Source organism: Labeo rohita, chromosome 3, assembly GCF_022985175.1.
Source record: "Labeo rohita strain BAU-BD-2019 chromosome 3, IGBB_LRoh.1.0, whole genome shotgun sequence".
NCBI classification, from domain to species: Eukaryota; Metazoa; Chordata; class Actinopteri; order Cypriniformes; family Cyprinidae; genus Labeo; species Labeo rohita.
This window is the reverse complement of record NC_066871.1, coordinates 53,645,500-53,669,847: the sequence shown is the minus strand read 5'-3', so window position 1 is coordinate 53,669,847 and position 24,348 is coordinate 53,645,500. Positions and strand designations below refer to the sequence as shown.

The window sequence follows — 24,348 nt, the reverse complement described above, 5'->3', positions numbered from 1 at the left end:
CTAGTATCAATCTTGTGTACAGTTTTAGCGGCATTTGGTTGATGCTAATTTTGTGCCATGCAGGTAAAAGAACCTTGGGAGGTGCTTGGTTTGGATTTGATTGGACCGCTGCCAGAAACAGCACGCAACACAAAGTTTATCCTTACTATAACTGACCTGTACACCAAGTGGGTGATTGCAGAACCTATGCAATCTAAGACAGCAGCTGAAGTGTCTGCAGTTATAACCACAAAGTTATACATGTTCGGCATGGTTAGGAAAATCATTACAGACCAAGGGAAGGAGTTCGTCTGCAAGGTAAAGTTTTGTAAATGTTAATTATGTTTTTCCCCCTACTCTTGTCTCAACATATGTGACCCTGGACCACAAACCTAGCTGTAGGTACCACAAGTATATTTGTAGCAATAGCCAACAATACATTGTATGGGTCAAAGTTATTGATTTTTCTTTTATGACAAATATCATTAGGATATTAAGTAGAGATCATGTTCCATTAGTGTATTTAGTAAATTTCATACCATAAGTATATAAAAAAAATGATTAGTAATATGCATTAAGAACTTTTAATTTGAAGTCAATATTTAGATTTTTTTGTTTTGTTTTGTTTTTGCACCCTTAGATCAAATGGTTATCTCATACATTATTAATTCTGCTTTCAGATGATGTATACGTAGATGATGTAAATTTTTCAATTTAAAAAATTTACCCCTATGACTGATTTTGTGGTTGTCACAGGATGAACGAGACGAGAGGCGAGCGGATCCATATGCAAGCTTTTTATTGGGCGAGACAAAGACATGGTCGTACAGGCAAGGTCGAGACGGGAGCAAACAGGAATAACAAAGGCGATCGAGAGAATAATCCAGATAACAAGAGCGATAATCCAAGGCAGGCGGCTAGACAGACGTAAACGAAAGAGCAGGCGAGAAGTCAAAAACACGGGAACCAGAAACCAGGGAACGCTAACACAACAACAATACAATCTAACAATCCGTGACTAGCATGGAAAGTCCGGGGCTTTTATAGCGCCGCTGATTGGTCGTGGGTCAAGTGTAATGGCTGATGGGAAATGTAGTCCGGGGTGTGGTGCAACAGTCTGTGTGTGAAAGGGCGAGAGTGACATCTGGTGGTGAGCGGACAGCGGGACACCGACCAGATTCGTGACATAGCCCCCCCCCAAGGAGCGGCTTCCAGACGCTCCAACAGAGTAACAGTCCAGGGAAGCGGTGGGGCGGGAGTGAGACAGGGCGAGGGCTGGAGGGCCAGGTTCCTGCGGAGGACCCGGTGATTGAGGCAGGACTGGCAGAGCAGGAACCCTCCAGGGTGGGGCCGGAGGCGGAGCAGGAGGCACAGGAGACCTCCAGGGCGGAGCCGGAGGCGGAGCAAGCGACGCCAGAGCCCTCCAGGGCGGAGCCGGAGGCAGAGCGTGAGGCGCGGGCGCCCTCCAGGGTGGAGCAGGAGGCGCAGGAGCCCTCCGAGGCGAAACAGGAGGCGGAGCAGGAAGCGCAGGAGCCCTCCAGGGCGGAGCAGGAGGCGCAGGAGCCCTCCAGGGCGGAGCCGGAGGCAGAGCAGGAGGCGCAGGAGCCCTCCAGGGCGGAGCCGGAGGCAGAGCAGGAGGCAGAGCAGAAGGCGCAGGAGCCCTCCAGGGCGGAGCCGGAGGCGCAGGAGCCCTCCAGGGCGGAGCCGGAGGCGGGACAGGCGACGCCCGAGCCCTCCGAGGCGGAACAGGAGGCGGGGCGATCCTCCAGGGCGGAACAGGAGGCAGAGCAGCCCTCCGGGGCGGAACAGGAGGCGAAGCCGCCCTCCGGGGCGGAACAGGAGGCGGCCGCCCTCCGGGGCGGAACAGGAGGCGGAGCGGCCCTCCGGGGCGGAACAGGAGGCGGAGCGGCCCTCCGGGGCGGAACAGGAGGCGGAGCGGCCCTCCGGGGCGGAACAGGAGGCGCAGCGGCCCTCCGGGGCGGAACAGGACCCCGCTTTACGATCTGGGACCTGGGGAAAGCAGAGACAGAGGAGACAAACAGAGAAGGGAGAGAAGCAGAGAGCTTGTAGGGGGACGCCACCTCCAAGGGAGGATCCACAGCCATGGCTGACACCTCTGGAGGTATTGGCGCAGCTTCTCCGACCAAGTGGCACTCTGGAACAGGCTTGTGACCAGGCGAAAACTCTGGGGCTGGCTTGTGACTAGGCGGGAGCTCTGGAGCAGGCTTGTGACCAGACGGGAGCTCTGGAACAGGCTTGTGACCAGGCGAGCACTCTGGAGCTGGCTTGTGACCGGACGGGAGCTCTGGAGCAGGCTTGTGACCGGACGGGAGCTCTGGAACAGGCTTGTGACCAGACGGGAGCTGGGGCGGAGCAGGAAACCGCGTTATGGCCTGGGACCTGGAAACAGCAGAGACAGAGGAGGTAGAGAGAATATGGGGAGAGGCAGAGAGTCTGTAGGGGACGCCGCCTCCACGGGAGGATCCACAGCCGAAGCTGACACCTCAGGAGGCATTGGCGCGGCCTCTCCAACTGGCGGGGGCTCTGGAGTAGGCTTGTGCTTGGACAGGAGTTCTGGAGCAGGCTTGGGAGCAGACGTGACCCCAGAAGCACAATGTGCAGCCCACACACACCAGATGGCAATAGCCATTAAGGGTAGAGCAGCAGCGGGAGGTTGTGGTGGGTCCAGGGCGCTGGCTATCCCGATAGGCTGTGGTCTTGGGATGTCAGACGAGATGTGACTTGACTTGGGGTCTGGTGTGACTTGACTTGGGGACTGGGCATGACCTGACTCTGGGCCGTCAGACGGGTCATGGTAAGGCTCTGGGTGGCCAGACGAGACGTGGCTTGAGTCTGGGCCGTCAGGCGGGGCGTGGCTTGAGTCTGGGCCGTCAGGCGGGGCGTGGCTTGAGTCTGGGCCGTCAGGCGGAGCGTGGCTTGACTCTGAGCCGTCAGGCGGGGCGTGGCTTGACTCTGGGCCGTCAGGCGGGGCGTGGCTTGACTCTGGGCCGTCAGGCGGGGCGTGGCCTGACTCTGGAACAGCCGCCTTGACATTGCTCGACTTGGAAGCTTGACTGGACTTGGAAGCTTGACTGGACTTGGAAGCTTGACTGGACTTGGAAGCTTGACTGGACGCTGAAGCTTGACTGGACGCTGAAGCTTGACTGGACGCTGAAGCTGCATTATGACAGGACCTGACAACTAGGCTTGACTCACGAGGATCTGCAGAGGCCTGGCTTGCTTCAGGAATAACAGCTGTAACGTGACTTGGCTCAGGGACGACAGCTGTGACGTGACTTAACTCATGAGGAACAGCTGTGACTTGGCTTGACTCGTGGAGAACAAGAGCTTTGGTTTGACTTGACTCTGTTGTTTGACCGGACTTGGAAGCTTGACTTGACCCTGGGGTAGCAGCCGCGACGTGAAGGAGCGCCATTTTAGCTGCCCGTACAGCCATCAGGGGTGAATCCAGCACATGTGCCATCATGATAGGCCGCGATCTTGGGATGTCAGGCGGTACGTGACTTGACTCAGGAACCACGGCTGTGACTTTGCTTGACTCGGGAACTGCTTCAGGGAGGGCGGCCATGATGGGTGCAGACTCAGGAGCAGAAGACATGGCGTGAACTGGCTGTGACTTGACGGAGATGTCCTGAGCAGGCTGTGGTTTGGCTGACGTGGCGTTAGCGGGCGCCGGCCTGACTGACGGGGCTTTAGCAGGCGGAGGCTTTGGCGTGGCAACCATCTTGTGCAGTGGCTCTGGCGTGGCAGCCATCTTGACAGTGCTTGGCTCGGGAACGATGACTGTAACTTGACTTGACACAGAAACAGCAGCTGTAATGTTGCTTGACTCAGAAACTTGACTGGACTCAGGAAACAGAGCTGCAACTTGACTCGATTTGGAAACTTGACTTGACTCAGGAAATGTAACTGTACCTTTAAATGGCTTTTGTATGGCAGCTGTGACGTGACGGAGCTCTGTGATCGCCGCCATCTTGTGAGCGGGCTCCGCCGTCGCCGCCATTGTGTGGACGCGCTCCGACGCGGCCGCCATTTTGTGAACGGGCACCGCTGTCGCCGCTACTTTGTGCACAGGCTCTGTTGTCGCTGCTGTGGTATGAACGCGCTCCGGCGCGGCCGTCATCTGGTGAGCGAGCACCGGCACGGCCGCCATTACACGGGCCGGTTGCGCTGCCGGCGTTACCGCGATGTCGCGTTGCTTCCCGCGACACCCACAGTGAGCAAGGAACCGCTGATCTGGAGTGCAATGTTCAGATATTGGCTTATCGTCCACTGGGGCTGATACATTGGCATTAAGGAGCCGAAAGGTTCAGAGAGACCTCCACGGAAGGTCCCATCTAAATAGTTGTCTATAGTTACTCCAGTCTTGCAAATTTAACTTATGATCCCTCTGCAGCTCAACGACAGCATTTTTAGTATGCTGAAAATCAAACATGCCGTCTCCAGTGCTTACCATCCACAAACCAATGGGCAGGTAACTCTTTGGATACCAGTTCAGTAAGTAAAGATTGTGGCCTTATGGTTATTCATCTTATTAATGTATTGATATGTACAGGACGAACGAACAAATCAGAATATCAAGCGTGCTCTCAGAAAGTATGTGAACGACAACCACAATGACTGGGACCTCCACCTTCCTGCTGTGGTGTATGGAATCAACACTGCAAAGCAGGTTTTTCTTAACATGCTTACTTATTATATTTATAATATCTGTAGTTAGTTGTCAATGGTAAAACTGAATTGGTGAATTTATTTAATGTAAAGAGTGGAGTTTTTCCCTTTAATACAAATATATCAGTTAATGGGACGCTTCCTATGTGATCAGTACTCGACTAGACACAGTCCCTACTTCCTCCTCTTCCATCGACACCCACGTCTGCCAGAGGTCATGAATGCCTGTCCCATGGGAGATGATTTTGTAGTTGCTGACCCTGAAGATGACATTGATGCCAGAGTCAACAAGATGAAACTTCTCAATGAAACGGTTTGTATTGCAATAATAAAGGTAAATGAAGTAGTGAATCAGAATTATACCCTAGGCATGGGCTGATATATGTATTTTTTTTCTATGATTTTGCTTTATCGCTCTCTAGTTATAGAAGCAATTGAACCTTCATGTGAAGTCACTTTCCCTCACTCATTGTTACATTGTAATGATTAAACCTTGTTCCATTGTATTGTTCTATCTTGGCCGGACTGAAACTCCATTGATTTGTTGGTTTTAAAAAATCCCATCAAGAGAACAGAGAGTTCTGTATGGGTTTTCAATGAGTTTTAATTATGGGTACTGTTCTTTATTTGTAGGTTCTTCACAACATAAAGAAAGCACAGAGCATGCAACAAAAGACATTCCAAAATCGCAAACGCAAGTTTGTGCGAGTATGTTCAGTTCAGGCCGGAGATGATGTTCTGCTCTCACGGGATCCCAAGAGACAACGAACAGGAGACACATTTACAAGTCAGCACCAAGGACCATATACTGTTGCCAGTATCTCTTCCAAGGGGGTTGCCACTATTGTGAAAGGGTCAACTTGTCAGAAGGTCAATGTGTCAAGACTGAGGACATACTACAGATTGAAAAGTAAGTGTTTGATAAAAAATCTGTATAGAACAGTTTGAAATTAAATGCTAGACTCAGAATTATTACATTATTTTTAATTTTGTAATTCCTGTTGTTACTAATGGTCTACATGTACGTTGTCCATTAACAATCTGAAGAAAATTTTTGTTTGTATGTGAGGACCAAATGTCCACATACTTTTCTCAGGAATGACAAATGTGAGTGTAAATTGTAATGTTCTGTGAATCTTTATGATTGACAGAGATGACTAGCAAATGGTTGAAATAAAACGTCTGAGAAGCTAATGTCAAAACAGCATTAAGTGATTCAGAGTAAATTCAGAGTAACAAAACTACAGCAGCAAAAAGTCTTTGTTGGCCGAATATATTGAGTAGCTTCTACAGTTAAAGATAAAACTTTTAAAATGTAGTTTTGTAGTATTTAATTTTGTACCATTAATAAAAAACTTAATTTGATGTTAACTAGTTAAGGATTTCAATAAAAAAAAGGATATTCATTTATTTTATAAAAAAACATGAGACTTTGTGATTTCCTGCATTTGTGCATTTGCTTTAGGCTTACTTAACTACAGTAAAATACTGAAAATTCTTATGATAGTATATATGTATGTGTATACATATATATATATATATATATATATATAATGTATGTATATGTGTATATATGTATATATATATATATATATATATATATATATACACACACATACATACATATACATATATATATATATATATATATATATATATATATATGTATGTATGTGTATATATATATATATGTATGTATATATATATATATATATATATATATACATACACACACACACATATACACACTACCGTTCAAAAGTTTGGGGTCAGTACATTTTTATTGTTTCTTGTTTTCTTTTTCTTTTTTTTTTAAGAAATTAATACTTTTATTCACCAAGGATGTATTAAGTTAATAATTAAAAGTTTATTAAAAGTTAATAATAAATAATTTACATTGTTATAAAATATTTATATTTTGAATAAACACTGTACTTTTTAAACGTGTTATTCATGAAAGAATCCTGAAAAAAAAAAAAAAAAAAAAAAAAAAAAATCACAGGTTCCAAAAAATATTTGGCAGCACAACTGTTGATATTATCCAACATTGATCATTCTGACAATAAATCCGCATATTAGAATGATTTCTGAAGGATCATGTGACACTTAAGACTGGAGTAACAGCTGATAAAAATTCAGCTTTTCATCACAGGAATAAATTCTATTTTAAAGTATGTTAAAATAAAAAACATTATTTTATATTGTAAAAACATTTTGCAATATTACTGTTTTTTTTTTTCTATATTTTTAATCAAATAAATGCAGCCTTGATGAGCATAAGAGACTACTTTAAAGACTATTACAAGTCTTACTGACCCCAAACTTTTGAACGGTAGTGTGTATATGTATATGTATATGTGTATATATATTATAATTTTTTATTTTTTTATAAATGAATCCTAAAACAAGAAGTAAAAAAAAACCTAGGCAGTTGAAATTACAACTGAGCTAATGAGTAATCATCTTCTGTCATTTCCAGGATATAATTTCACAGCTGAAGATTTAAGAAATAAAGGCTTTAAAATATCATAAATGTTTAATGTTTAACGTTCATGACAATGAAGGCAAGTTATCGATTATCGAGAATACCATTACAATGTTGTTTACGAGATAACATTGCTAGCTAGCTAACATTAGCCTAAACAGTTACGATAATCTGTATTTGTCAGCATTTAAATATACAGTTACGTGTCTAGGTACTCTTTTGGGATTACCAGGTTCAGCATATAAAATTATGTGTTAAATGTTGTTAAATAACATGAAGATGTAAATTAATGCCACAGTCATTAGTTGCTGTGATTGCAATTATTTTGTTTCTCCGTTTCTGACAAGAATGAGGAAGGAGAGGTTTCTGTGAGGGTCTGCCTAAGAGTTTCTACCTGTATACCATGACATCAAATTACGTAATACTGGAAGTTTTTGATCTGGCTTATCTATATGCGGAAGTTCTAAAGAACGCCCTGTGCATATGATATTTGTGTATCATCAGGTGGACCAGCTGAAAGGATGTTTCTCCAGGACCACTGCTACTCAACATTCAAATGGCAGGTAGAGCATCCATACGCATGTTCAGGTGCAAGATGGGAGAAGGATTTGGACCCTATTCAAGATGGACTGGTAAGTATTGTGTGTGTGTGTTTTTTTTTTTTATTTTTTTTTTTTTTTTTTTTTGTGACACTTTGCTTATTTAAATGATAATCATTAATTAATCTGTTAAACATTCTTTATTTTTAGTTAAAGTATGTGTTGGACAAAAATCGGCCATCAGAAGAACTGATCATTAAGCAAGGCCAAATTTGCCTCACACGAGAAGACTTCTGGAGCCTGGGTTTAAGCCAGTGCATGGAATCTAATGTGTGTATGTTTAGTGTCTTAACCTTTTAACTGTCACCCATCCCCTCAGTGGGACGGCTAAGTTTACTTCACCATATTAGAAATAAACCCTAATTTAATCATGACAAACTATATAGTGTTGGAATGGTCTAAGACAGGCCTGGGCAAACTCAGTCCTGGAGGGCCGGTGTCCCTGCAGAGTTTAGCTCCAACCCTGATAAAACTCACCTGTTTGTATCTTTCTAGTAAACCTGAAGACACTGATTAGCTTGTTCAGGTGTGTTTAATCAGGGTTGGAGCCAAACTGTGCAGGGACACCGGCCCTCCAGGGCAGAGTTAGCCAAGTTCTGGTCTAAGACTCCTAAATAGATATTTTGCCAATGTTTTGTGTTACAAATGATGTACGAAAAGTAATGGATTAATTTATGACGAGTGCACCTCAAAAATCTACATCCTAACAGAAGTTCTGACCTTTGTCACAAAACGATTTTCTTCATTGCCTTTTTTTCCCTGCCATCACGCTTTAGAAATCATAAGAAAGTATATATCAATTGTAAACCTAAATTCTCAAAATTCATCCTTTGAAAGCCATTATAAATCAGACATTGCATTACCATGGAAAATGCATATCAAAATCATATTAAAAATGTTTGTTCATGAATAGAAAGTGCATTGGAAAGTGGAAAATGCATTTTCAAGTCTATGTTCAAAAATGGGAGTGACAGTTAAAGGGTTAATTTACTGCACAAAAAAACAAATTTCTAGATAATGCATAATATTACATATGGCAGCTTTCACAGGAATGTAATCGTTCTGCAATTAATTTCAGATTGGAAATGCCTGTCTCAGGATTGTGGAAGAAGCTGCGCAAAGACATGTATTTTATACTGTTATATCTTCTTTAAAAGTATTTATTTAGAAGTATGCATGTTTAATAACTTATGTTCTTTCCACAAGGGAAAAAATGTTCACATTGTGGACCTCTATGCTGTTCCCACCTGGAAAGAAAAAGATGTGGACCCAATACATTGTTTGCCTGTAAGGTTTTTTTTTTTTTTATTATTATTATTTATTTATTTATTTTTTGCTGTCATGTACTCATCAACAGAGAAAGAGCTTTAGTGGGAACAGGCACAAATGTATTTGTTTTTGCTTTTTTTGTGCATGCGTATTATATTATTTTGTTACAATACTATTAGGAAAACGTGAGGTCCAAGGATGTCATACTATTTCCAGCTTGGAGCAGGCAGGCGGATGAAGCTGATCACTATCTGCTCTGTGTTGAGTTTCTTTTTATAATCTTTCTAGCTGTATTATATATAAATTCAACAGGTAGGGTTAGGGAGTTCGATTTTTGTGGATATTAACAAAATATCCATTGATTGCAGGCTTTGTTTGTAGCTAAGAGGGAGATACTTTTTCTTGATTCTCTTCGCCCTGATGGTTTTGGAGATGAGACTTACAGAACCATATTTAGGTTGAGATAATTCATTTACTGGCCTTGTTCCAGGCGTGTTATTTGGTTACAACTTCCAAAAGGAGCCTTGTTCAGGCTTCAAGTTCGTATAAGAGCCTTGTTCTCAGGCTTCAAGTTTGTATAAGAGCCTTTGTTCTCAGGCTTTAAAAGTTCATCAAAGAGCCTCAATCTCAAGGTACAGAACAGATTTAATTACACATGTATTTTGTGTTTTCTTTGGAATTCCAGACACATTGCAACTTTTATTGACCCAGGAGCCTGGACTGAAAAATTAGGAAGAGACCTTGAGGTATGTTTAAACTGATGAAATTGTGCAATGCTAATTTAAACTTCATCCTCTCCTCCCATAAATATAAATATTTTATTTCCATAAAATACTTCAAATTGGATTTTTATGGTTACTGCCATTAGAGGGTCTTATAGCAGCGGTTCCTGATCCCAGTCCACGCCGCAAGAATGTTTGATTTGTCAAAGCTGTTAAATAATAAAATCAAAGTCTTACAGTGTTATTTGTATTTCACAGTATGCTCTCAGTACCTGTACATCCTGCCCATTAACATTCACAGAGGTAAGAGAGATTTTCACACAAGTATACCATAAAACTACTGTTATGTGTAATTTTGTGTGTGTGTTTTGCACTCTTTTAGGAAGATGTGCCATTGATTCGCCAGTGGTGGTGCATTCAGTTGATGAAGAGGTTTTGCCTAGAAGGGTATGACAGACTCTACAGATAAAATCTCATCTGTATTAAGTCACTGTTGGCAAGATGATACTAGAAAGGTGTTATACAAATGTGACCCTGGACCACAAAACCAGTCTTAAGTCGCTGGGGTGTATTTGTAGCAATAGCCAAAAATACATTGTATGGGTCAAAATTATAGATTTTTCTTTTATGGCAAAAATCATTAGGAAATTAAGTAAAGATCATGTTCCATTAAGATTTTTTTGTAAAATCCCTACTGTAAATATATCAAAACTTAATTTTTGACTAGTAATATACATTAAGAACTTTATTTGGACAACTTTAAAGGTGATTAAGATTTTTTTTTGTTTGTTTTGTTTGTACCCTCAGATTCCAGATATTAAAATAGTTGTATCTTGACCAAATATTGCCATATCCTAACAAACCATACATCAGTGGAAAGCCTATTTATTCAGCTTTCAGATGATGTATAAATCTCAATTTTGAAAAATTGACCCTTATGACTGGTTTTGTGGTTCAGGGTCACAAATAGAGTGTATACATTTACATATTTTACTAAGGCATGGACAGAGATTTGCTCACTGGACAGAAGACTCATCCTAGCTCCTTCAAGGAACCCCTGAGCCTGTTTTAGAGTTTCAAAATTCACCACCAGACAGTCAACCAGCAGAAGAGTTGTGGTTGAAGAGGACACTGATAAAGTAAATGATTTTAGTGGTCATAAATCAAGCAGTTGCAATGTAAGCTGGATAAATAGTTTAATTTGTTTGTGCCATTATTTATATTATATTATATTGTTCACCAGTATAACACTCTTCATCAGGTGCAACAGCCAACCATTGTAAGAGACCTGCATAAAGCTTGGTCCTGGGGAAACGATCAAAGAGACTTATTCTGTGGAGAGGTGACAGAGCCTGATTTTCTACAGATGAACAGTGAAGATCAACAAAATGTGTTCAGGAAGGCAAAGGATGCCTTTTTGTTTATATTTCAGTCTCAATGTGACATGGAAACATTTTTGTCATACTGTGTCGATGAACAAGGCCTGAAGGTCAATGCCATGTTCCTCAGTCAGAAATTGTAGTAGACGAATGAGTGGGTGAGAGAGAAAGACTGAGGGAGGGAAGGAATGAATTAATGAAGAATGGAAGCATTGAATTCATTGAGTAAATAAATGAATGTTGAGTTTTTTTTTCAGATGACATTTGTTAAAGTATGCTGAAATAAGTAGAACAGTTAAGTAGAACATGAATGAACGATGGAAGGAATTAATTCATTTATGAATAAATAAATTGAATGAATAAATAAGTGTCTTGTGTGTTTCCTAAATGCAGACATTTTTATAAAGCATGCTGAATTAAGTAGAACATATCTTTATAAACTAAAACATTTATATACACATCAGGATTACCCAAATGGGGTCTGGCAAATGTAAACTTTAAATTTTATATATATATTCAATTTTATTTAATTAATTTTATTGTGACAATTTAATCAATTACGCAATTTAATCAGTATAATTTAATTGATATACTTTATAAACGTGTATTTATATCACTAATTATACTATTATTAAGATTAATTAGTATTAAGTCAACAGTAATATATATATATATATATATTTTTTTTTTTTCTACAACATTATTTGTCACTCAAATTCTGAATTTTACAGTAGCCAGGAGGTGAACACAAAGAAAAGGAGATCGTGTTTCCGGTACGGATCGGGTACTGACCACTGATCTATAATAGAGAACTGGATAGCTCATGACGTCATAGAAGTGAAGCCACTGCGCCGCCATATTGTTATTCCCTAGTATTCGCAAACATTCTATTGAATGAATAGGAAATAATACGACTTTAATGAGAAAATGTCACCTAACAAGTCAGCGTTTTCATATCTGACGTCTCACTGTACATTTTCACAATGCAAACGTCCTAAACATGTAAACGGTTATTTGTTTAATGTCCGGAATTCCCTCTGCTTATTAAGAGGAACATGATAAACATCGGACGTTCACCGTTTACAAATGACAAATGCTAATTCTGAAAAGATTTATGCTTTGTATACATATAATTTGCCTTGTACAGTTAATTGTTTATGCTGTTTTCTTAGTGTTTTTATTCCTAACGTTATAGGCTAAATGCATGTTGCAACAATGATTTCGTTAACATAATTTTGAAGCAGGTAATGATTTAAACGTTTGTTAATTCAGCCTACATAACATTCATTTTGAGATAAATGTTAATAATAAACGTTAACAGGGCTGGACTGGGACATAAAAACAGCCCTGGACATCATCCACACCGGCCCACCACGTTCACACACGCACGCACGCGCACACACACACTGTATGTATCTATATGTATTAATTCAGTTTCCATTATACTCAATATACACGTAAAATGGCTGATTAGAATATAAATACAATTTATTTACTATTAAAATGAATTGAAAAATAATAAGAAAATGCTAATTGTTTTATTGTAAATAATGAAAGGTCTTAATTGATGTATGGTTGTTATTCTAATGAAACATATTGATGCTTGGGGTACAAAATTTCAGCTGTAACTATATTTCAAGAGGTGCTTGAGGCAACTATATTTCCACATCACTACAAGGGCCTACAGAAGAAGCTTAGTAAACAGCTCACTTTTCTCTGCAACTTTGTCAATGATCACATCAGAGTCCAGAGAGAAGAGGATGTCCCTCTATGTTGCCATCAACATGAAGGCTTCCAAATGCTCCTGTGAAGTGGTTTTTAAGCTCATTTTATTAGTTTTAATTTATTTATATTTTTTATATTAATTTACACAAATTGCTTTGGACCTGTTGTGAGATAAATGTTTTAAATATAAACATTTGTATATAAAAACACTGATTAAAATGATTAAAATAATTAAAATTATACTTAAATATTTTAACTTACCTGCCACCAGGTGGCGGCAAGTCACTGATTTTATTATAGTTTATTCATAAACAAAATACCGCTTTGTTTGGGTGGAGATGCAGGAGCTCAGCTTTGAAGTTGACGAAATAGAGTAAAATCAGGCAATAGTGTTGTAGTTAGACAAAGTCACTTAATATTAGCTTCTTGTTCGTGAAACTGCTGTATTAAATCAATATCACAATACCAATATGCAAATCCCTTAATAGCCAAAAACCTTTGAGAGTGGATTCTGATTAACACTACGTTTATTAAATGTCCGTCTCACCTCAGCAGTCCGGGCCGCCCTGCTGACATCTTCACCTAAGTGTTTTGCAGGCCTTCCAACAAATAACAGATTTATTTTAACACATTTGGTGGCCTCTGCCTCAAGTGCTTGTCTTTTTTTTTTCTCTCTCTCAACTTCTCGGCTCCTCCTTTACGTTTTGATATTTTGTTTTATCATGTTCACTATCGTTGCACACAGTACACGCCATCGGCTCACTTGGCTAATCGCTGCAGTTGCTCAGCACCCGCTCAAAAATTTGAACTTGACTTTGATTGGCCAATGCTCAGCGAATACGTCACGTGTGCTGATCGTAAGTTTAGCAGTCAGTCTCGCAGTTCGCATCAGCTTTATGCGACCAATTGGAAAGACACAAACATGGGATTTCAACTATACAACAATAAACTTCCAAACAGAATTAGAATTATAAATAATTTAAAAACTAAATGCCTAACCCACCGGCCCACAAAGACCGCGGCCCACCGGGAATCTCCCGGTAGTCCCGATGGCCAGTACATCCCTGAACGTTAATAATGTTAAATGTAACATTTTGAATATAGTAATATCAAATGATTTAAAAAACTAAAAAGATAAAATGAAAATGAAACTTTAAAAATGAAACTAAAACTGTCAGCAGATGGCGTAAAGTCACTGATTTTATCACTGAATCATTCGCAACTCTTTAGGAATGTGTAATTGAATCAATGACTCAGATTCGTTTTAAAACGCACGTTCATTTATAAACGGAACAGCTGTGTTTGAATAGAGATGTGGCTGAATTTGTTTCAGATTTTCATTGACGAAATTGAGCAAAATCAGGTGGTTTTATAGTAAGATAAATGTAATTTAAGGCACTTAATATAATTTGCACGATCTTTAAGAGTTTGAAATAGATGTTGCTTACTTAGGGACATTAAAATATACACATCATAACTTGGAGAAATAACGCTGACTAATTACAATTTGTATGGATTTAAAGACATAAAGCTTTATTTCCCAGATTTGAATTTCAATACAACATAGAGCAATATAACAGGCTTGTATTGTATTATTTATTGTATATTCGAATCAAGGTCAGATACTAATTCCAGATATATGTTCATGTTTACTATTTCCTGCATAATTCCTTACATTAAGAAATATATTTTGTGTTTGATCAGTTAACTGTGTCAAGTGTGCAGCTGACACACCCACCTGAACAATTTCCAAACATCGCTTATCCTGCTCGAAAAGACGATAAACACTGCAGATAAAATTAAGTAAAAATGAATTTACATACTGTAATGGAAATTTTTGAATTGTACTAATTACATATATTACATATAACACATTGATTATATTAATCTTACTTGATTACATTTAAGTCACATATGTTTTCTAATCAATTAACCTTTGAAATATAATCACTAGTTCTTATAAGTAGAATATAATGATTGGGATATTGTGTAAGAGTGAACTAATTTCTAATAATGGTTGTTGTACTAGGGATGGGCTAGTCTGAAAGTGACTAGACATTAACAAACTGACAAGTGGTACAATGAGGTGATGTGTTTTACCATTTCATTGGTTAGAAGAGGGATTTTGCTACTTTGAAATGTATTCTTTTGACTATAAAACTCTGGTCTGTGAGCTCCACCTTGGTCTCTTTGCTCACAGCCTGCTGTGTGTAAACCAGATCATTCTTCTCTGCAGAGAATAAAGCAAAACAAAGACAACTTCTCTTTTGGTTTTTCATTCTCAGTCTTCACTATTATTTTATGGCTTTATTATATTAGAAAATCCACGACAATACACATATAATAAAAACTAGTCCTGTGTGACTGATACGCTTAAAATCGGGTGATTTTAGGTCAGCGGTTTGGCTGTGAGTCAATGGTGCTCTCTGCCGGTAGGTAATAGTAAGATGGCGGATCGAACACTTCCGGTGGCTTCACTGCCTGACGGCAGTTTAGAACGCAATGAGCGATCCAGTCAGTGGCTGCGTTCGAAACCGCACACTTCTCTACTATATAGTAGGCAAAAAACAGTAGGCGAGCGAATGAGTATGTTTGAATCTTCAGTATTCATAAAAGAGTAGGCGAGAATTAGTAGGCGAGTGCACTCATTATCGCGAGATTCGGACGTACGTATACTTAATTTGCGTTCTAATATGCCTACTTACCTACTGTATAGTAGGAAAAAAGAGTACGTGAAGAAAGAAGTACGTTCGAAACCTAAAAGAGTAGGCGAGAAATCCCCGGATGTCCTACTGCTTCAGCCCAGATTCTGGAGTGTGCATCCAAAGGACACTTTTCAATCCCAGGAGTCCACGGGAGAGCAACACGTCATCATCGAACGTGATTGAGAACCGTGACAAGGGTGTTTACAAATGTGAGTATTACAAACCAGAACACGGTTCCTTGTGTTAAAATCGTATTTGCTGACTTACTAAACTGTATATTTAGGTGCAAAGACTAGACAGTAGCGTTATAGTATATTGTGATTTTGCTGTAAAAACACGTTTAATTGTTTATAGCAAACAGTAGAGCAACAGTAAGCACACGTACGTCAACAAAGTGGATTTACATAAGCCATATACACCTTCGATTACTAAATGTTTATTAACAACTGACAGTAAAGTGTTGTAAGAGAATTGCAGATTTGCACATCACAACATGAAACAGACATCTGTGTGAGTGATGTACGTTATGTGTGCTTATTATGTAGAATTCACTGCTGTCAACATTGCTTTAGTTGAATGTAAATAGTGTAAATAAACACATGTGCATAACTAAACATGAGTTCATCTGTTTCATTTGTCCATTACTGTTGATAAATTGAGGAGCATTTGTGTTGGATAAAAAGCCAGTTAACAAATCAGCAACTACCTCAAATATAAATGCAGAATTGAATCACAGAGGAACTGAATCATGTCTGGATGTCACAGGGACAGATGAGACACACATGTGTTTATCCAGTGAAGAGTGACTGATGAAGAAGTGCTGCCATCAAAGCCTTTCAGTGAGTATACAACACATAAATGAATAAAACATCTTTTAAATCTTAAGTTGTACTTTATTTTATTTATTGTAACATCAAACAGAGTTATTACAGCACTTTTGATTTGTGATTTCTGTGCATTTGCTGCAGATCTTTTGTGGTGGAGCAGGTGACGGCAGTGTTTGTGGGAAGAAAGAAAGACCTGAAACAAAAATATAAAGTAAGATCATTTTGTTACTTTAATACAGAAATAAAAAAAATAAATCAAATGATTGTAAAAACAAAAAAAAGTTAAAATGAATGCTTTTGTATTATATTTGTGCTTCTTGTATGATCTGAAATGTCTGCAGACTGGTGTGAGCAGTGAGAAAGGAGAAATCCACAGCAGTGTCCTGGAAATGTGGTTTAGCCCACTACAAAAGTAATAGAGGTACAACAAAAATTAGCATGTGAGTGTAAACATGAAATGAAGTTTGTCAAGAAATGGAATGCTGACATCATGAATTGTAAAATGTTTTACTGAATTGTTTAAATGTTTCACAGGTGGTCGAGCAGACACAGTGATGGCCAGATTGTCCCGCACATGTTCTCCTGCTCTTGTCTCAAGGTTGTGGGGTTCAGTGGTGTGTCTTCATGGTCTTTCTCATCGTCTGGCTCAACAACATCCCTATTGAGAAGAGTGAGATTGTGAAGCGCAGCAGCAGAATTGGCACAGCTGCATTGAGATGGCAATAGGATGTGGGGTTCACCAACTGTAAATACATGATTGTTAGATCAATAAGTTTGAATAAAGCTGTTTCATCTGTTGTTGACTTGTATATTTATGTATTTATTATGATGCTTTTATTCCTTCTTTTACTCATTTATTCATGTTTTCTATTGTTGTCAATAAATAAAATATACATATTTTGTTAACTAATACATTAATTCATTGCTTAACTGAAAACTGATGGATTCAAATCACCTGCATTTGTCGAGTATATACTCATGCATAGCTATGTCAAAAAAAAGTTATATAATTATTAGTTAGCATGTATCTTTATTATTGTGTGTAAATGTTGGGGTGGGCTAGCAATGCAGTTCATTATGGTGTTATCTTTTTTTTCTAAGTAGTAATACTTACATTTTTCAAATGTAAAATCAACAGTCTCCAAATGCGAGATGCTCCAGCAGTTGGACTGATGTCTCCTGTGTGCAGACAATGCAAACGTGGAGGTGTGTTTTTTAACTGTACTTGGTAGGTCGGGTTGTTGAGTTACTGATGCTATGAGGTGTTAGTGCGTCTGTCACTCTTTTCATTATTATTATTATTATTATTATTGCTTATAATTACATATAAGATCTGGAAATATGGTTGTACCTAACAATGGACAACTGTAATGACAAAAACAAAACAACAACAAAAAAAACAGAAAACAAACATCATGCATTCATCATGGTATGAGATTATATACACAGAAAAAAACAAAAAACAACAACAACATAATAACAAGGTTAAATATCTAAATAATTCACCACGGTGCTTTTTTAGAAGCCTGGTGGATGAAACGAAAGTTAAATTCAACAAGAAAAAAAGAAAAGAAAACTGGAGATTTAAACCACTTAAGCCAATTTTACACATAAAATGAAGAAATTAACTACATATTAAAGAGAACGATTTCATCTTATAAGTTTTCTTATACAATTTAAAAAAATTGGTTATACTACAATCACAATAAAATGTAAAATTGGTTATTTAACAAGACCACAAAATTAGCAAATTATCAACATCAAAATATTTAGGGATAGATCAAACCTGCTGCTCGTATCTTTTAAATTGTTGCGCTTGTTATGAGCTCGTAGATCACATGATAACGTAAACATGGCGGATGACGTCTGAATTACATTCATACTCAACGAGATTTGGCTGTAAAGTACGTACTCTTTTAGCGCTCGTTAAGTAAGCACTTATTGAAATTAAGTACCTACTCATTGAGTATGCGGTTTCGAACGCATACTCAATATAGATCAGTGGTACTGACAACACCTACGCAGCGTCTTCTACGGCAGTGACGTCACCAGAGAGGCTCGGTTTGTCCAGTTCAGCTGATGCGTGTACACCTTCACACAGGTAAGAAAGGGCAACAATCTTTTTTTTTTTTTTTGTAATGAGATAATTGTTTTAATGTTTCGAACGCATACTCAATATAGATCAGTGGTACTGACAACACCTACGCAGCGTCTTCTACGGCAGTGACGTCACCAGAGAGGCTCGGTTTGTCCAGTTCAGCTGATGCGTGTACACCTTCACACAGGTAAGAAAGGGCAACAATCTTTTTTTTTTTTTTTGTAATGAGATAATTGTTTTAATTATTTCGGTGCTTCTCTTTACATGGGGTCATGTGTTAAAATGGAAGCGTGTGCGGTCAGATGAGTTAGAAACAGTCGCTGCTGCGTTAGCACAGCTGCTAATATTAGCCTGAGCTAACTAATAACTGTTGCAGTTTTAAAATGGATACATAAATAAAACCGTTTTAATCATGTTCACGTGGCTGATGACAGCTCTACAAATCACCCAACCCAGTATCACGTGATAAGCGCGATCATGTAGAAGTCCGCACATTTACCATATTTTTACCATAGTAACTGTTGCTTGACCATATTATGTGTAGCCAATGCACAACAGCCACAACGTTTACCATGGTTTTACCTCAGTAATCACAGTTTTACTGTGGTATTTGTAGTGAAAACACAACAACCACAACGTTTACCATGGTTTTACCACTGTAAATGTAGTTTTACCAGTAACTGTGATTTTACGGTAAACTATTTGTAAAGCACAGTAACTACAATGCTTTTTTTTTTTTTTTTTTTAAGTAATTGTAATTAAATATTTTTTTCTGTCTTGCAGTTTCATCAGATCATTTACTCCAGCAGATCTTTAAAAAAAACATCTCTTGTAAATGCCGTCACTTGTTCCTATTCTTCCGAACTGTAATCCAGAATTAATTTACACGTAGTTTTGCTCTCTTTCTGTGGTCCATCATGATATTTTCATAATCTCATAATTTTGACCAATTCTGTCAGAAAGCTGCTAGAATTAACAGGGAACTGGAACTTGAAGCTCCCAGTGCTGATCTTGAAGAAGCTGTCAAGGAGGCTGAACAAGTCCTTCAATGATTCAACCTTTCACAGTAATGTTGAAGACATTTAGCTGTAACTGATTTGCTTTAATGCACACATCCTTATTTTATCTGTTAATAATACATTTTCTGTACAGTTGTTCCTCTTAAATATTTTGGTCACAAATTTCTTTTTAGCACATTGTCTTAACATGTATGTATTTCTCTTTGTTTCAGCTGAAAGGGAAAACCAAAGGAGGCCAGTCATGGGATCTGAATTGGGCCGTATTGTGCATTTACAGAAAAGACCAAAAGCAAAGATTTCCAAAGGTTTGTCAGTGTCGGTCTGAGCGTCTTGACTGAACTGCACGGCCCCATCAGAAAGAACAACCAACAGTGTCATGTCGAACTCATTCATACAATTAACAGCAAAGCAGCACATTTATATAATATTGTACAAGCGTACTCTCATGCTAATTTTGCCAATGTAAGTAGTCAGAGTGTTTGTATCATAAAGTTTATATTAAGTCCATTGTGTTCTTTCTTTATTAAACTTTACAAATTGCTCTTCCCGTTCTAACAGTACATGATATCTTAAACTTAAAGTTGTTCACACCATGAACAAGAACTATGATAATAACTATTTTAGCATCTACACCAGGGGTGCTCAATCCTGCTCCTGGAGATCTACCACCTTCCTGCAGAGTTTAGTTCCAACCCTGATCAAACACACCTGTCTGTAATTATCAAGTGCTCCTTCAGATCCTGATTAGCTGATTCAGGTGTGTTTGATCAGGGTTGGAGCTGAACTCTGCAGGAAGGTAGATCTCCAGGAGCAGGATTGAGCACCCCTGATCTACACCAAAAGATGATAACATTCTGTTTACTGTTATACATGCTGCACTTACAGTATGTTGTTGTCTGCCATTGTCATCAATGTTTTTGTTGTTCATCATGTGATCAGTTCTCTTTCTTCCTGTCTTGCAGTCCTTCTTCATCAGTTCTCCACTATATCAGCCCTTCCAACAGCTTCCACATCACTTTCTCTCGTGTGGCACATCTGCTCTCAGTACTTTACTGCCGTCTTCCAGTTTTTGCATGTTTATTTATTTTCTTTTAATTTCTCCTCTGCAGTCAACACTCACTCCCATCACTAACTTGTCACGTGACAAATCAGATCTTCAGTTAATTTGGCCAAATCAGATCACTTGAAGCTGTTCACAAGAACTATAATGATAACTATTTTAACCTTTTATTTTTCTACTAACAGAAAATAACATTGTGTTTATTATAAGAGTGTGCTGCAGTTATGTTGTCTGCATTTACATGCTCAGACTATTTACAGTCTGGTGAATTTTGACTGGCTGTCAGTGTTTTTATTGCTCATCATCTGGAAAAATTTGTTCTGAAAAAGATTCCAACCATTGTGTTTCTCTGTGTCATTTCATGTTAAATAGCTGCAGTGTGGACTCATCCTTGGTGTGAAAAGGCCAACAAAATCATCAGCAGGTCATCATATTTAAAGAAATCATATTAGCTTGCTATTAAATATTTTTTTCTAATGCTGCTTTCTTCTCATTCTGTTAAACTTAAACCACACAAAATTCTGTCTATTTCTCTTCATCTAATTCTTTTACTCCCTCACTCACTTACACAGTCTTTTGTGCTCTGTTGTAAGGTAGAAACTGAGAGTTCACATGATGGCCTTTTCTCAGACTCTGAATCTGATGAACAGATGAACTCAGGAGCTGCTGGAGTTACCGGGGAACTTGATCTTGAAGTATATAATTATAATTGCTTATTTTATGTTTAAACAACAATAATAATTAAACATAGGGTCAATAAATATTTTCTTGTTTTACAGCTGGAGACCAAAACACAAAGAAAATCAGTCACAGCAAGCCAGTCAAACCAGTCCTGATGAATGAGGAATGAAGTCTTCTGAGGAATGAAGTGAATGAATACAGTCTTCTTGTGCCCAAATAGAAAAGACAGATTTCCACTGGTATGTATTCAAGCAATGTAGTTATATGTGGTACAGCATTTGATGTTGATCTCTCAAAAGATAACATTATCATTTTTCACATACACATCTTTTTCTCGAGCTCCTAGAATTAGCAAATCAACTGTGCCATCGTCTCTGTATTTCGGGCAGGAAATGACCGAATATGGTGAGTACTGACACCAGCACCTGTAATCACCAACACTGTTTCTTTGACTTCTTATTTTGTCTGTTTGTTTGAAGGAGGATGAAGCCAGTTGATGAAGAGATCAGTTCAATGGCCATCAGGTATCTGCTGTGAAGACTGCATTCATGAACACCTCTACTGTGACAGCTCAGATGTTACGGCGCATAAAAGTAAACTTCACAACTGAACAACAAGAGTTGTGGAGGGATTCTTTTGGCCCATACCTCCAACAAGAATCAATGGTAAGTCTAATGCAACAACTATAAATACAAATTCTCTATATTGTTCATTGATTTACAACATTTAATACATGTTTTGTCCCTCCAGGACATCTACATCAGGTGGTGTGTGAGGAAAGCACAGAGGACCATCAGAGACTCCAGCCAACTGCATGGATCGCTCTCATTGTTACCATCAGGCAGAAGTTATTGCAGAATCTACACCAGCAGACTGAGAGACAAGTTCTTTCCACAGGCAATCAGACTGAACTGAACTCATACCAGTAACACCACACACAGCACATCAACCTCATATGCACTGCACTCTATCATTTACACTGACTGGACTCTGACTCAGTTTTATTCTGCACCCTGACATTCAGATTGCACTAATTCATACTGTACTGCACTGTCATTACTGTTTATCATTGTTTTCATTTTGTGCTCACTGTATAGTGTAATATTTACCATATATTGTTCTCTGCATGTACTGAGTCCCTTATATATACAGTGTGTATGTATATGTATATGTCAAGTCAAGTCAAGTCAAGTCACCTTTATTTATATACCGCCTTTAACGATACAGAATTGTGACAAGGCGGCTGTACAGTATTAAATAGGAAACAGTACATCAACAATGCCAAAGGCAACATTAAACACTCACATTATAGGTAAAGGTAGTTAATCAAAATCAATAAAATAAAATGCAATATCGTGTGAAGAGAAAGTGTCCCCAACTAAGCAAGCCAGAGGCGACAGCGGCAAGGAACCAAAACTCCATCGGTGACAAATGGAGAAAAAACCTTGGGAGAAACCAGGCTCAGTCGGGGTCAGTTCTCCTCTGGCCAAAGTTCCCGTGGTCTTGTGCCGACAGCCGTCTAGGTGATGTGGTCTTTAATGTGGATCCGTCTCTGGGGCTCATCTAGTTGATGTGGTCTCCGCTAACATTCAGGGCTGTAGAGGTCGTCTCTAGGTGCTGAACCACCGTCTGGGCTGGGTTCGGACTGGATCCGGGGGACTGCAGTGACCATCTGATCTGGATACGGACTGGATCTGGTGGTTAATGTGACCTCGGAATAAGAGAGAAATGTGTGTGTTGCATATATTTAATATTTTTCATCCATACTGTAATGCTGCAGTTTGCATAAAATAATTTCACCTGTACACTTGTGATCATGGTATTGTGACAATAAAGTGATTTGATTTGAATTGGTCATTTCTTTTGTTCATCACTTGTACTGTAGTGTGCTGGATAACAACTGCGAATTATTTATGACATGGAAGAAGTTTATGGATAAACAAGTAAGAAGAAGGAAACCAGGAGAGCTCAGATGATCAGCAGGAAACTGAATGTGATTCCATGATAATCAAGAAATTTGATTTCATTTGGCTTCATCTGATTAAAATATGGTTTTAACATAGCCCGTTTTTATTTCTCTTGAATATCATTTGTCTTTATAATCTACTTTATTGGTCTTTATTCTCCAGTAAAGTATTGCACATGATGTTGGATAATGAAGTATGGTGAATATTCTGTGTTAGGGACAGTGTTTGGTAAAAACCATTTAATTTTGTAAACAATACACCTAACTAGCATGAGTCTTTTAATTAAGGCATGAACATTTGGTCATATTAATGACATTCAGTTACCTGAAGGGAAGGCTGAAAGATGAATTAGAAGAGACTACATGGAGCATATTGCTACATACAGACACATGAATGACACATTGAAATTGTGTGATAGTACAATGAAGGGTCACAATATGTATTGGTTTTTTTTACATTTGTGTCTTCATTTACTGTCATCGCTGTATTCTTGCTCCTGATCTAATGAAATCAATGGAGCCCATTTCACATACTGAAACCATTTCCTTAATGAATGAATGCATGAAAGACGTGACGCCTCACTCCTTAAGACAGTGACTTACAGCCACCTACTGGCGATTTTAGCTTTCTTTAGTATAATACACTTAATAGAAAGTTAAGAATATGACATAAAAGATGACATACAATTAATAAGTCCAGAAAAAACGTCTCCTGTAAGTGTTTAAGGGGGCAAAATATCACTTAATGGAAAAGGTGTGACAGCGATCTAAGTGGGGGTACTTAGAAGAATGTTTAATGCCCCAGGGGGTACACCACTGTAAAAAGTTGCCACTATCATAGAAGAACCATTTTTGTTTCCCCGAAGAACCTTTCAGGGAACAGTTCACAAAAGAACTATTTTGATAAACATTTAAAAAATCTGAAGAACCTTTTTGGACTATAAAGAGCATTTTCTGCATTTGAAAGATTCAATGGATGCTCAAGGTTCTTCATGGAACCACTGATGCCAACAAAGAGTGTAGTGACACCAAACTTTGTGTGTCGCTTGCTGGGTTTCCATCCAAACATAAAGTGAATCTTTACAACGTTCACAACAAAAAATAAATAAATAAATAAAAAAAAATAAAAAGTGGTGTGTTTC

The 24,348-nt window shown here is 38.8% G+C and overlaps 1 protein-coding gene and 2 long non-coding RNA genes across 5 annotated transcripts in view; all 3 read left to right on the top strand.

Moving 5' to 3' along the window:
* LOC127162426 (uncharacterized) overlaps nucleotides 1–22,575 on the top strand; it is a 38,557-nt gene extending 15,982 nt beyond the window's left edge. The window contains exons 1-8 of one of the 3 annotated variants that reach the window (XR_007827348.1): nucleotides 19,253–19,546; nucleotides 19,712–19,804; nucleotides 20,932–20,983; nucleotides 21,153–21,254; nucleotides 21,339–21,479; nucleotides 21,580–21,645; nucleotides 21,720–21,905; nucleotides 21,991–22,575. This is a non-coding gene — a long non-coding RNA (uncharacterized LOC127162426). Of the gene's footprint in view, nucleotides 1–19,252; nucleotides 19,805–20,931; nucleotides 20,984–21,152; nucleotides 21,255–21,338; nucleotides 21,480–21,579; nucleotides 21,646–21,719; nucleotides 21,906–21,990 lie in introns of those variants that run through there. The other 2 variants (XR_007827346.1, XR_007827349.1) reach the window with 2 other exon arrangements.
* LOC127161907 (butyrophilin-like protein 2) overlaps nucleotides 1–24,348 on the top strand; it is a 151,007-nt gene that overhangs the window by 73,498 nt on the left and 53,161 nt on the right. The window lies entirely within an intron of this gene.
* LOC127162465 (uncharacterized) lies at nucleotides 16,453–17,279 on the top strand. The gene is made up of 2 exons (XR_007827358.1): nucleotides 16,453–16,822; nucleotides 16,917–17,279. It is a non-coding gene; the product is annotated as an uncharacterized LOC127162465 (long non-coding RNA).